Source organism: Haliaeetus leucocephalus, unplaced genomic scaffold (genome assembly GCF_000737465.1).
Source record: "Haliaeetus leucocephalus isolate CR32 unplaced genomic scaffold, Haliaeetus_leucocephalus-4.0 Scaffold526, whole genome shotgun sequence".
Taxonomy (NCBI): domain Eukaryota; kingdom Metazoa; phylum Chordata; class Aves; order Accipitriformes; family Accipitridae; genus Haliaeetus; species Haliaeetus leucocephalus.
Genome location: NW_010972962.1, coordinates 2,156,062 through 2,170,099, shown reverse-complemented (window position 1 = coordinate 2,170,099; position 14,038 = coordinate 2,156,062).

Genomic DNA, 14,038 nt, shown 5'->3' with positions numbered 1-14,038 from the left:
GGGGGGAGGCTGCGGCCCCGAGAGGGCTCGGCCCGTCAGGGGGCAGAGGGCGCTTCGCGGCGCCCTCGTCCCCCGCCCAGGGGCGGCTGCGGCGGGGCTCGGCCCCTCGCCGGGGCGCCCCGAGTGCTTTAGAACCGCTCACAAGCTCAGGGCGGCAGCTCCCCGGGGCGGCGGGAGGTACCTCCGTCTGCCGTCCCGGGTGGGACGACGCCGCGAAACGCCGGAGGCTTCGCGCTCTGCCTGCCGGCTGCCGGCCCTTGCCGCCATCGGCGCGGCTCGCGTTTCACCCTTTCCTGTGCTGGCTACTTAGTATTACGTGGTCAAACTCATTAACAGCTCAGTGGAAGCACTGAGACAAACTATTTAAATATAACCTTTGACAGGTCTTCAACTCTTTGAAGTATTTAATTTACAACAGTTTTTCATTCAGGGATTAAACGACTTTCCCCTTTACCAATCCATCAGTAAATGGAAAATACATCTTTTTAATTTAAAAGGCAGATTTTCTTCTGGGCATCGGCCTTTACTTGCTGTAGCATCTCATTAAGTGCAGCACCTTCAAGCTCCTCATCTCAGGGCACATTCAAGACATGTTTCCGCGTGATCGCATGTCTGGGGTAAAGCTATTTCTCACAATACCAGCAAATAAAGCATGGCAAAGACGATGGTCCATGTCACTCAGGCTTTTTAAGCATGAGCACCGCTCCCATGGAATTTTGGCACTCCCCACCTAGCTCTCTCCCAGGTAATGCTTGGGGCAGGGCCACAGCACAGCCAGGAACCGCAGCCAGCCCCAGCGCAGTCACACGCAGGGTCCCATTCAGCTACGCAGCATGGCCCACGGTTGTGACCAAATGCTGACAGTATGCATGCGCTGCCGCAAAAGCCACATCTTCCTGCCGCCGACCTGCTGCCCACAGCGTTTTTAAGTCACCAGACCCAAGCTACATATTGTGGAGAGTCGAGGGGTGGAGGCGGGTGATGACTTCGTTGCAGCAGAAGCTACCGATCAAGTCCCAGAGCGTCCTAGCGTCGGGCAGCCCCTCACACAGCCGGAGACCTGGGCGTCATCGAAAATCCCAGCACGGCGCAGCCCTGCTGCCAGACGTATGAAGTAGCTGTGCTGTGGAAGCCACTTTTAAACTGGTCACGAACTGTATACTGGCCAACCCTGGATTTGCTGCCAAAGAGACACAGGTTAGGAGAGAAAAATCAAGTGCCTGAAGTTGCAAAAAGGCTACTAATTCTCCCTGAAATGTTGTTGGATTTTGAAAAATCCCATGGAAGCATTTATTTGCATCTTTACACATCTAAATCAATCCCCAACAACCGTACATATGAAGACCCCAGATTATTTAGTTGCTGCTAGCTTCAGCAGCACAGGCCAAACCTGAAGAGATCTTAAACTCTCTAGCAATTTCCCCAGAACAAATGTAACTGTAACCTTTGACAATGAATTTACACAACTGCTAACAACCAAGAGTGAGGTTTTGAAAAAAATGGGATCTGGAAGACTGTTCTGTTACTCCTCTAAGCCACTGTGCCAGAGGGCTAGATAAGTGCGTGCGTGCATGCTATCTTAGCTTCTGCTGGGCTCTGCAGGAATATCTATGATTTGGAGACATCTGGCAGCTGGCATACATTATAGAAACTTTGAGGCCTTTAAAGAAAATTTTAAACTGAATCAGCAAGTACACAGAAGTGGGAGCAAGGGGGGACAGAGTAAGAAAGAAAAGCCGTATTTTTTCTGGAACTCCATAAAGTGTGGGCTGGCTGCAGTTTGTGCTGCATCGTGCACCCTGGTCTCTGATTATCTAGCTCTGATTGTCTGATTTTTCAGAGCATCATCCTTAATCCTAAAAGTTCCATGTCAAGGGTACCCTTTTAGCTAGGCCAGGGTTGACATCTACCCTGTAACATCGCAAATGAATAAAATCTTCCATTTGCTGTAACATTTCTCCTTTATCTTCTACCTCCTTTAAACTTTCTCCCCCCTGCAAAATATGATTCCTGCTGGTGATATGAATTTTTCACCACTAGTGCAGAGGGACATTGCGTTAATGTTCACTGTGATTATTCCAAATTCTATACTCATTTTCTTGCCATTACTGGTAAATTTTGCAAATGATACAAAGCTGGAAGCAAAGCTCCATCTGAAGCAGCACAAGTACAGTGCCTGACTTCTTTATTAGATGGTTACTTCTCCCCAGCTATCATTTTTTTGTAAAGTTGAAAACTGCAATTGCTTCATTTGCTTGTTTGCTAAAGCCTATCGGACAGAACTTAATTCCTAACACTTCCACTTAAGGCTAATATAAAAGGTCATAGTTTGCTATAGAGGACCTTCACCTGTATTTTATTATGCTGCTCTTTCAGCCTGTTCTTTTTTCCTGAAAAAGGCCCTAGATCAGGACTTGTAGTAATACCCCAGTAAGGGACCATCCCTTGGCTGCAGAACCTTAAGCTACTGTTCCACAGTCACTCTGAGCAGCTGCTGCTGCAAAAAGGACAGATTTGCCTTCATCTAAGCTGTGCATATTTGTCACCCCACTTGAATTGAAAACGAGCCTGAAAAGAAACCCAGCACTGGTGGCGAATGAGGAAAGGCAACTGAGACACCTCCCATTTTGGCAGCAGCCTGTATTTATGCCAACCCATTTACTAACATGACCGTAACTTCCAGTGTTGATACACACAAGTGTGTTGAAAACTGTATCATCAATAAAAACATAGTTCCAGGCACTAATTTGTGGGAATGTCACTAAACCCCATGGCGTCTATGAAACAGAAACGTTGGAACAGGACAGAGCTCATTTCTTTCATCTCATCACAAGGTTCACTCCTGAGAGACACTACTGTAAATTCCTTTAAAAACTTCCCCTTAGTCAGCCATACAGCATCTCTAGGTAATCTGTTCCAACATCTAACAAATCTCATAAGAAAGCTTTTCTTAAAATATTGCTAAGTCATCTGGTCTTCAAAGCTAGTAAAAACTCTTTCTTCTGCAGACACAAAAATCACCAACCCTTTTGCAAGTTTTCAAATGCATGAAAAGTTGCTATAGCGCTCCTCTGTCAGCTCTCACTGCCTTTCAGTCTGAGCAAACCCAGTTCTTCCAAAGTTGTACAAGACTTTTGCTGTTAGACTCTGTTAGTTCTTTGGGACTTGTCCTTTCACAGCATCAAATCAGTAAAGAAACACAGTGGTTAGGGAAGTCTCATATGCTCAAAATTTAATTAATTTATATTGAAAAGCACTGTTTTTATTCAATGCCTTTCTGATTTCTACCCTGTTTTGCACACTACCTTTTGTTCTTTGTAAAACAAACTGTCAAAAAACAGAATTATAGTGCAAAGTTGTAACAAACTACCACCAACTCTGAAAATAAAAAGAACAATCGATCTTTAAAGTGAGTTCCATTTGTATACTACCATATGACTTTTGCTAAACTGTCAGAATAAAATACATTAATTGATAAGATAACAAGTTACAGAAGGTAATGCACAAGTTACTCTGCCATACAGACACTAAACAAAAAAAGGAGATTCTGAATTCAAACTAAGATGGAAAAACAATGATAATTTATTATTTTTTTTTTACATTCAAATCAATAAAGCAGTCATTATTCTAAAAATTTTTACCCCCAAAAGTTTGCAGGCTAATGCCCCCATCTAAGTACACACATACATGAATACTTAGTTGCTTGTGATTAACATTATTTGTTATCTTATGGAAAAAGCAATGAGAAACAAGTCAGTCCTTAAAAATGAGGTGAGTCAATAGTTTAACAAGTACATGCATGTCTACCAAAAGGAAAGGATTTGGGAAAAAAAATTGTGCATCTTACTGAAACTGTTCAATTTATTTCTACAACTCATTTGAATCAAAATGCTCCAGACATTGGCAAAGTTCAGCCTGAGGTTCCTAAATGTCAAATTATTTCTGCAGTCTAAAATGAAATGAAACTTTTAACTGAAAGAAATATCCAGTTGCACAGCAGACTGTAGACCTAAGATTTGAAGAATGTTAGTATTCCCAAATAGCCATAACAAATTTGTCAAAAAAATAAATATGGACACTTTTCCAGCTCTGGAATTACTGAATTTCCTCCAGACTTATGGGTAACAAATATGGAAAAATAACTAAAAAAAAATCCTACAGTCTGAATGGAAGAAAAAAATAGCAAAATAAAACTGATGAAAGAGTACACAGCCAGTCTTTTATTTATACATCCAACATTACAGGGAAGAACTGTTCCTTCTTAGAACAGCTCAAAAGAGCATAGAAAAATTTCCCCTATTTGGACAGCATGTCCATCTCCATTTATTTCAACAGCAGGTGGCATGCTATCCTTCCAGATTTGGGGGGGGACGGAGGGGACAACACACAACAAACCCCAAAAACCAAACAAAACACAACTCCACACAAAAAACCCACACACACATCCTGACTAGGGTATCAGCTACTATCACTATTCTCCTCACTGCAGGTACCTCTACCCAACCCTCTTGGCTCAACCCTGTCCTGCCCTGCCCATGGTCTCTCCCAGTCTCAGAGCACAGGCAGTGACCCACTGAAGTGTTATTACTCATAGGAGGAAAAGAAATTAACCACAGTTTCTTTGGTTCCAGGTCTGGTAGGTTTTTTGTTAATGTTTTTATCATGTACTTCAGTTGGCTTCATTTTTCCTGCGTCTGGGTCAATATAAAACAAGGCAAAATGAAGCAACTCAGGTGGAGCTTGCTTGAATTCTAACAGAAGGGAGGGGCCTCCACTAAGTAATTGTAATAAATATTTTTCTTTGCATGCCACGTCCACAATAAGTCTAGGAACCCATAGTTTTGGGTAACAGTATTTTGTTAAGTAGCAAGGAGCACCTCAGGCTGTATTAATGTGTTGCTACTGACTGCATTTTTCTCTCTCAACTGTGGTCCAGTAGTCCCTGATTTAGCAATATAGAAAAGCCACTTTTAATCCTACATTTTCGTAATATGCTGTACAAAGAATAAAACAAAAAACTAGCTATTTTAGGCCCAGGTTTGGAAAAATAACTCCTAGTTAGGAATATGCTTGTGCTACCTAGCAGGTCTTCCATCTCTTTGGTTGTTTTTTGGGTTTGTTTGTTTTTTTCCCTACTTTGGCCCTAAAACATCCCCTTTTAACCACTGCCCTTGACTTAAACCATGTGATTAGCTTTCTGAACAAACCTTGTATTCTACTATACAGCAGTTTCCAAGAATATAATAATACAAGAAGAATTCCTAAATAATATGGAGTCAAGACTCCCCAAATTATAATATATAGACTAAACTCTGTAGTTAAATTTAAAAAGCAGAAGAATCTTAAAAACCTTGTTGCTTGTTCTCTGGACAGAAGTATCCCACCTGCGAGGCTGACAGTGGTAAAGACATTGCTAGTGCCTCTTTTACAGTAGCCTCTCCAAGAAACATACCTCAAAAAGTACCCAGTATAAAACTATACTCAACACAGTGAATAAGTTTCTTGCACAGGGCTTGTATTTCATAGCTTTTGCCTTACATGTGCTCAGAATTCCTGTTTTGGTGTTATTTTATAAAGTTGATCTCTTACCTCACAACTTCACTGACCATATCTGCTCCTTGTACTATTTCAATTTTAGAAGGTTTGTCAACAGACAGAAACAAACCACCCCTCCAAAAAAACCCCTACAACAGGGAAGGAAAAAAAAAAGCAAAACAAGCTCTTCTCACTTCATTTCAAAGTATTACCAAGCCTAACATTTCATCATGTATTTCCCACTTACTGATCTTCCTGTCAACAGGCTGGATTACTTGCAGTATTTGCTTTCTATGTAGACAGAACTTTGTTGCATTCTTTGACAGTGGGAAGGATACACAGTAGCCAAACAACTCAGGAGCACAAATCTGGAAAGAAAGAAAAAAAAAACAAAAACAAAAAACCCAAACACTACTTCGTAACTAGCTTAGTACCACCATTTTTTTAAATTTAAAATTTAAATACAGTGACTACCGATTTTCTCATTCTAACTAATCTCTGTTATCTCCTGCAGTTGCACTGAGAAAAATTCCTAATTTTCTAAGTTTGATTATATCTTAATAGCATTTTTTTTCCAGTGCCTTTATTGGCACTGGGCTTATATCTAGTCCTAGTGACTAATATCACATGACCCTAAAGTCTGATGGGCTATTGATTTTTGTAAACACTTGGATACCTGCTGTGGGGGTTTTTAACGCCTTTTCTAATTTTGGTTAATTTTTTTTACAATATATTCAGCTCAGGCACTGCCAGGTACAATGTTCATAAGAAGCTCACATTTTACAGATGTTTAGTCATGAATGTAGATGCTCTAGGAAATTCAAAGTGTTTAAACAAATAGAACAGGATTCCTTTTTGTGCTTCCATTGATTATTGTGAAGCAAAGACTGCTACCAGTTAATTGATACAAAATCTTCTGGATAAAGTCACACAGTACAGTGAAATATGTTCTTTAAAAAAGATGCACCATAATATTCAAACCTATCTCCAGCTACCTAAACAAAATACAGCATATGGCACAAAGGAAGGTGAAGTTAGGGAATGAGTGGATGGGCTGGGACACACACTTGTTAGAAGTGAATGTTTATACATGAAACATCAGCAGAAGCATCATCTATCAAAGATGCCTTTGGCAGTTCTGCAGTATCTCTAAGGAGTGCAACTCTGAAACCTGGATCATCTCTTCGGTTTTTCAGAACACTGGATGTCTAACACAAATTGACCTCATAACAGGCTCCCAGACTACAACACATTTCAAGTTTTAATTAGGTAGACCCTTAAACTGAGGATAAAAGCCACCTTCATTAAAAGGGATGTGATTTAGATGAAAGATAGTGAACTATATATGAGCAAGGAAAAAACTCACCTCCAGCATAACGGTATTTAATCCATTGGTTGTGAGTGAATTTGAGGTGGGTATTTTTCTAAAAACTATTGTGGAAACCAACAGTAGCAAGGTCCTAGTGGTATCCAGCCTTTTCAACCTAAAGTTATATAAGCATGAGCTTTTGTTTTTCCTCTTGGTTTAACAAACACTCCAGCAGAAATGCTGTGAACTGCTGAATCTTCCCAAGGAGAATTTTCCTAGTGTAGACTGACACTGTATGTATTCACACATACCCTCAAATGCAAGATTGTGGATTTCAATTTTTGTATTTATGTAGTTCTATCTGCCTCAGACAGGAGAAGAGAGAATCATCATTCCTAAAAGCATTATATAACACAACTTTAAGAGCCAGACACAGCCATACTGATTTTTTTGTTGTTGAATTGGGTTTTTAACAGAACACACTTAAGAGAACCATTGGTACTCCTAGAAAAATCCAGTGAAATGGTATTATAATAACAATTTCCGTGCAGGAAAATAAATCTTACACATTCCAGAAAAATTAATTAACAATTATATTTTTATTGCTTGCAATTCCATCTTATAGATATTCTCAAAATGGAACCTCTTGCTGATACTTCCTAAACTGCATTCCTGAACTGTGGATCATTACATCAGCCAAACAATAGTTACAGTAGGAAAAGATATGGTACTTGAATAGTAATAATGTTTCAGTATCTATACGGTCCAGCCACACCAACCTCCAAAATCCAGCATAGTTCCATAACACAGGCATTTCTAAGAAACAGTGTATACTTTTCTACAGAAGCCATGAGATGGAAAACAAAAATATATACTCTTGTAATACCTCAGGAACCTTCTTTTGGTCATATACAGTCAGTGTTATTTTCCACTTTATACCACCCCACCCTTAAACCACAAGAAGCCAGGTAAGATAAGCTACTGAGAACAAAATTTAGCAGGAGGTGCCAGTATGCTGTAGCATAAAATGTTCTTACAGTCCAAGGCCCAAGACATACAGCAAAACAAGCTGCCACTACTGGTTACTACACCACTCTATACTTTTTTTCCACATGCAAAGATACATCATCTTCCTCAAATGAGGGTCTTAACACTACTGCCTTTGGTTCTTTCAAATCCCTCAAGATTACTCCCACAATGACACTGTGTCTTAAATGGATGGGCACTACAGAGTTACAGTAATTTTACCTGGTTTGTTCACATTAATGTATTATTGATGTTTCCCTTATTCTCCCTTGTTTTTCCTAATGTTGGTTACATACACTGACTGGATCCTCATTAAACAGTAAGCTGTTTGGGGCAAGGTTCTCTTTTTTTTTTTTAGGCACACAACACAGTAACATACCAGAACATAATTTTTTTTTATTCTGGTATGTGTTAAAGGATATTTTTCTCAAGGGAGTGAGTATTTGGTATTATTAACTGCAAGGAGAAGATCTTGCACAGTATGTTCCTTTTGTAATGTTACTTCACAGAAGGAAAAGGAGGAGAAAAAATAGGAGGGAGCATAAACATCATTAACTCACAGCCAATGGTCACCTCTTCAGGTACAACAGCAATAGACAACCTGACAAGAAAGAATAAAGCGCAAATTTAGCACATATTTCACTAAGTGCATGAAATCAAAGCACTTATTTTGCATTTAAAAAAACACCAACAAACAAAACCACAAAAAATCCAGATGCCATGCAGAAGCAAAATTACATTTCTTATGGAAGTCCAACAGCTTTAAGTATTAATTAGGTGAGATCTGCTTTCCACTGAATAGCCCTATGAAAAGCAGTTTAGGTAACTGTATGCAAAAGTAAGACAGGACAAAGTAAAAGCATGCTAGCTTACCAAAACAATAACAATGCCTTTTTTTTCTTTTTTTCCCTGTGGGAAACAACCAGCCTTAAACCCAAATTACTTGTAAAGAGGTGCTGCCATTTCAGCCACGTACGTGAGCTATTCATAGACAGACTGAAAATCTTCACTGACAATACTGAAGGCCAATGCTCTGATTCAAAGACATACTGCCAGCTGTTACCAAAATTTACTTTGAAGAGGTTATGGAAAAATATAAGTAGCTAAATGATGTCTGTAAACTGACTTTCTGAAATGACCTACTGTCCCGAGTTGCCTATGTAACATAAGGTTAAGCCAGCTAAACTCAGGCTTTTCCCACAGTGTGTCATGACAATCAACTGGACACAGAGCAGCCCTCTTTACTTTCTGTAAACAGTACAGCTTACCAGATATTTAAGTTAATTGTAGAGAAATGAAATAATGAGACTGAAAGGGCTGATCATGAACACCTGTCCCTCCTGTCAAGAAAAAGCATATTTGGAAAACTTCTCATTTTTCTTCTAAAAGAAAAAAAAAAAAGTCATACAGTGTCAGTGGAACTCACTGCTATAGAAAGTCACTGAAACAAGAATCTACACACAGGTAAAGGTGGAACAGATATTTTCATAACACATCTAGAGGAATCGAAATTATGATTTTTTTCAAAAGATACCAAGCTTTACGCTTCAGAGCTTCAACAAATCTTTACAAGACCAAGAATAGGCTTCTTTCCAAGACGGAATGGAGATTATGGCACCTGTCTCAAAACGAGTCCTCTGTACCCTTTGCTGTTCATAACTGTCAGGATCAAAGTACTGAACAAGATGGATGTTAGTACTAACCCACTATGCTAGTTCTTGGATGAGCCTTCCTACAGTGCAACAAACCATTTCAAAATACTATTTTTAACAGAGTGCCAAGTCCTAACATTCCCAGCTTATCAACGACTAACACCATACAACACAGCCTAGAGTCTCGAATTTTGGCAAAGGTTTCTGAAGAGCATGATTTGATCAGCTGGTGGCAGGAATTTAAATACAGAAAAGTGTTTACAACTGCTTTAGTCCTTAGACTTCCCAAAGAAACTGCAACATGATTTTCTCCATTTCCCAAGAATAAGTTACTAACTGTCCTCAGTCAGTCTATACTCTATGACACTAACAAAATTGCAAAAGAATTCCATCCAGATTTGGAGAGCAGATAGCTCTTGAAGACTATAACTGGAAGACAGCACTATAAAAATAAAGCAAACAAAGAAAAATCTCTCTCCATTGGGGGATATTAACAGCAGCAACTCAGTTAACAAATGTTTTATTGTTGCATTTCACTGACCAGTTATAGAACAAGTTTTTACTGATTTCTGCCTTAATAAAACATTAAGACTTAGAATTCAGAAATACTAGTAAGTGCCCAGCTTGAGACCGATGGCCTGATTTTCCAGAGCTGTAGGAAACCCATAGCTTCCACCATCTTCCACTGGTTCCACTAAAACATGGAGTCTTTGGAAAACTCGAGAACATTGCATGGAACAGAGCAACAACCATCAGTATGAAAGAACTAATAAATCTCACCCTGTCCACTCTAAGCTTCCCACTTACCACGCAGCAGACCAAGTTGTATTTAGTATTAAAGAAACATAGTACTTGACTGATGACACCTATATATTTTCCAGCAAAGGAGTGAGCAGACTCCAAGCAGTGTAATTTATCTGAAATTACCTTGATTCCAGGCACACTTTTCTTAATGTGTTTATGAAGACAATGAGCATACTTTTCTTTACAAAACATTCATACCAAAGGAAATTATAAATCTACACATTAAAGCACAAGTTTCTAGGCTGGGTATTATCAAAAGGGTTCACGGTCATCCCGTTTTCTCTGTGTTTCACACAACACACATTAGACATTAGTAATTTTTCTGAAGAAGTATCACAAACTAATTTGACCCGTTTCTAAACGGATCTAAAAAGACAGAGATTTTAAATGGTAGAAAGTGACATTCCCAAGCCAGGGAACTGTCAAAACGGTCTTTCCAAAAAAACCCAAAATTGTAAAACTGTCACCATAAGATAAAAAGGCCAAGCATGGCATCTACTTTTCATGAGCTAGAAATTTCACAGGTGAGATGAACATAACACACAAGAAAGACATTGAGGTGCTGCAGCACATTCAAAGAAGAGCAATGAAGCTTGTGAAGGGTCTAGAGGACAAGTCCTATGAGGAGCAGCTGAGGGAACTGGGGTTGTTTAGCCTGGATAAAAGGAGGCTGAGGGGAGACCTTATCGCTCCCTATAACTACCTGAAAGGAGGTTGTAGCAAGGTGGGTGTCAGTCTCTTCTACCAAGGAACAAGCCATAGGATGAGAGGAAACAGCCTCAAGTTGCACCAGGAGAGGTTTAGATTGGAGATTAGGAAAAATTTCTTCACCAAAAGGGTTGTCAAGCATTGGAACAGGCTGCCCAGGGAAGCATCCCTAGAGGTATTTAAAAGATGTGTAGATGTGGCGCTTAGGGACATGGTTTAGTGGTGGACTTGGTAGTGTTAGGTTAACAGTTAGACTTGATGAACTTAAGAGTATTCTCCAATCTAAATGATTCTATAGTAATATAGGCATATGAAACCATCTAGTGCTTTAGGAAATTATTTTGTTTTGAACTGTCTTTGCTTTCACTTTTTTTGAGTGAACACTTTTTTTGAGTGTTCACCACTTAACAGTCAATACTATCATTATCCCTCACTGCAAGGTAATCATAATGAATTGCAGGAGTCCACAGTCTAAGAGCCTGATGTTAAGCAATGAATTCCAAGAACCTGTTCTAACAAAGATGATTGCAAGAGGCCCCAAACCTGCATGGAGCAACCTCAGAAGCCACGTGGGTTTGAAGGTCAGTTAATTTATGGATAGTGAAAGCTGTTTCCCTTTGAGCTTCTATTTCTATTAAAGCCTTTTAGTAACTGTGTTAAAAAGAAGCAACTGCTTCACCTTCCTTGTTTGCAACCTCTCCATTCCTCAATTCCCTTCCTCTCTGTTGCAATTCACTTTGCACTCCAGCAACCCCTCCCCTCCTGCCAAAACCCAACCTTTCCCCCTGAAACTATGACTTTGGGAAGTAAGTTTTAAGAACAAATGCATAAGCTCCAAGAACGAAAAACTGGCAGAATCATAAAAAGAATCTTTAGACTGGCAGGAGTCATACCTTCTGAATGCATTGGTTACATTGTTGTCCTCTGTGGCTTATGTTTAGAAAGAAAAATTAAGAATATAGTAATATTAGTCTAAGCTAATTCCTTATATGTAGTTTCCACAACAAATGCAGGACCAATCTTGCAAACAACAGTCTGCTTTAGCATACCACATCTAATCCAGGAGCACCCAGACACCAAATGTGACAGAGGAACTATGGAGAGAGAGGGGGGAAAAAAAAAAAAAGAATAAAAAAAAATTTAAAAAGGAAGACTTCCGTACAAGAGAAGGCATATTCCAAGGCAAGATAACTTTAAGATTGCATGGGGAAAAAACTCACTACATGCATTTGCTAATACTTAAGTGCTTGACTTAGTGAACCTACGCTCTTCTAATGTAACCTCTGAAGTACAGTTTTAACAGTAGCCATGCAAGTAACAGAAACAAAAAAGGACAAGCTCTTAAGACAATTCCCCTCCCACCCATACTGACAAGGTATCTTTCTTCCTTTCAGGTGACTACCTTCACAACACTTAGCACTCCTGAAAGCTGTAATAGCTTATTAAAATTTTCAGCGGGTTTATCAGTTAAGCACTGACAGACATATGCAGTCATAATGCTGCACATGTGCCCAAATCTCACATCCTTAGAAAATAAAGGTAAAAAGCCTCAAATACTCAGTTTTAGAACTAAAATAACAAAGCCCAATTTTCTGCAAGTTTTCATATTGATTTTGCATTTTAAAAGTGCAAATGTTGGCTGAAGATTTTCCGATGGTTCTGGTATTTGTGAGTGCTTTCTCTTACGTGAATTCTTTTGTGTTCATTAAAACGTGAGATTGCATTACAGCTTTTTTTACTCAATTGTTGAGGCACTTGCAGGTAGTCAACCACTTTTGCTTCTACCTTCTCCTTACTAGTCCTTCTTTCCAACTTTTAGAGAGAAAGAACAGCAAGCATACAGGAGTCAGAGCTTGTTTTCTCACATTTTTTGATGGTCAGCTGCCAAAAGCTGTCACAAAAACAGTTCTTCAAAGACCGTAATATTCCCAGGGCAGGAAGAATCTTGACGATATTCTCCCACCATATTCTAGGGAGCACACGTAAATCAAAGGTTTTCGAAAAGTATAGAATTTGACCATATTGGGCTAATTTCAAGACACTTATCAAACAACAGCACCCTGCAAACATGGCAAACTACATCATGTTACAATCCTACTGTAAAGCACTACGGACACTTAGTAGTCACAAGTAGGAACACAAGTACTCATCTTCCCTTAATCTCACTGTAAGAAAGCAGCTGTACCATTCCAGCTAGCACTTTTAAATCAATCAATCAACCAGCCAACTTGGGACAGACAGCTGCCAGGGCAAAGTTTGGAAAGAATGGCTGAGATGTCACAAAGTATAACGAATTCTGTCAGATAGTCTTCGTTGGAACGCAAGACTTGACCACAATATATAGCAATGGTAACTTTAACAGTTAAGTTTATACTTTTTTCCTGCATCAGGAAATCAGACTGCCAAGTTACCACCACATCATTAAAAATACCATTAAAGCATATTTAAAGCATAGCCACAATGACATTAAATGTATTTGCATAGAAACAAACCAGGCTAAGGCATCTCCAGATTAAGTAACAAGACTGTTACCATACTGTAACTCAGCCTCTATCTGGAGCCAGTCTCAGCTGCTTTTTTTTCTTCCCCTCTCTTAAAACCCGGATATTTTGATCTGAACTGCATGTGACACCTGAGCACTTGGTAACACACTGGAATTACGTTAAATAAATAAATAAATAAACGTGTGCATTTAGCAAGAAAAATCAGGACAATTTCACACACGCCTCTCAGCACCTGGAACTACCTCCAGCGCTGCCCGTTTCTGGTGCCGGCCTTCCTGTGCTCTTACAATCCCCTCCACCTGACTTGACCCTGGTTTGAAACGTTCCCAAAAGCCGTGGGCTAGGAAGGCAGCGCTGCCTCACCGCCCGCCCTCCGAGGCTGCTCACCGCGCCGGCCCCCAGCTCCAGCCGGCACCGGCTTTCGCAGCCGGGCCCCGCCCCGCTCCCCAGGGTGACCGCCCTCCGGCCCCACTGGGGACCGCTCCCCTCGGGCCCCGCTC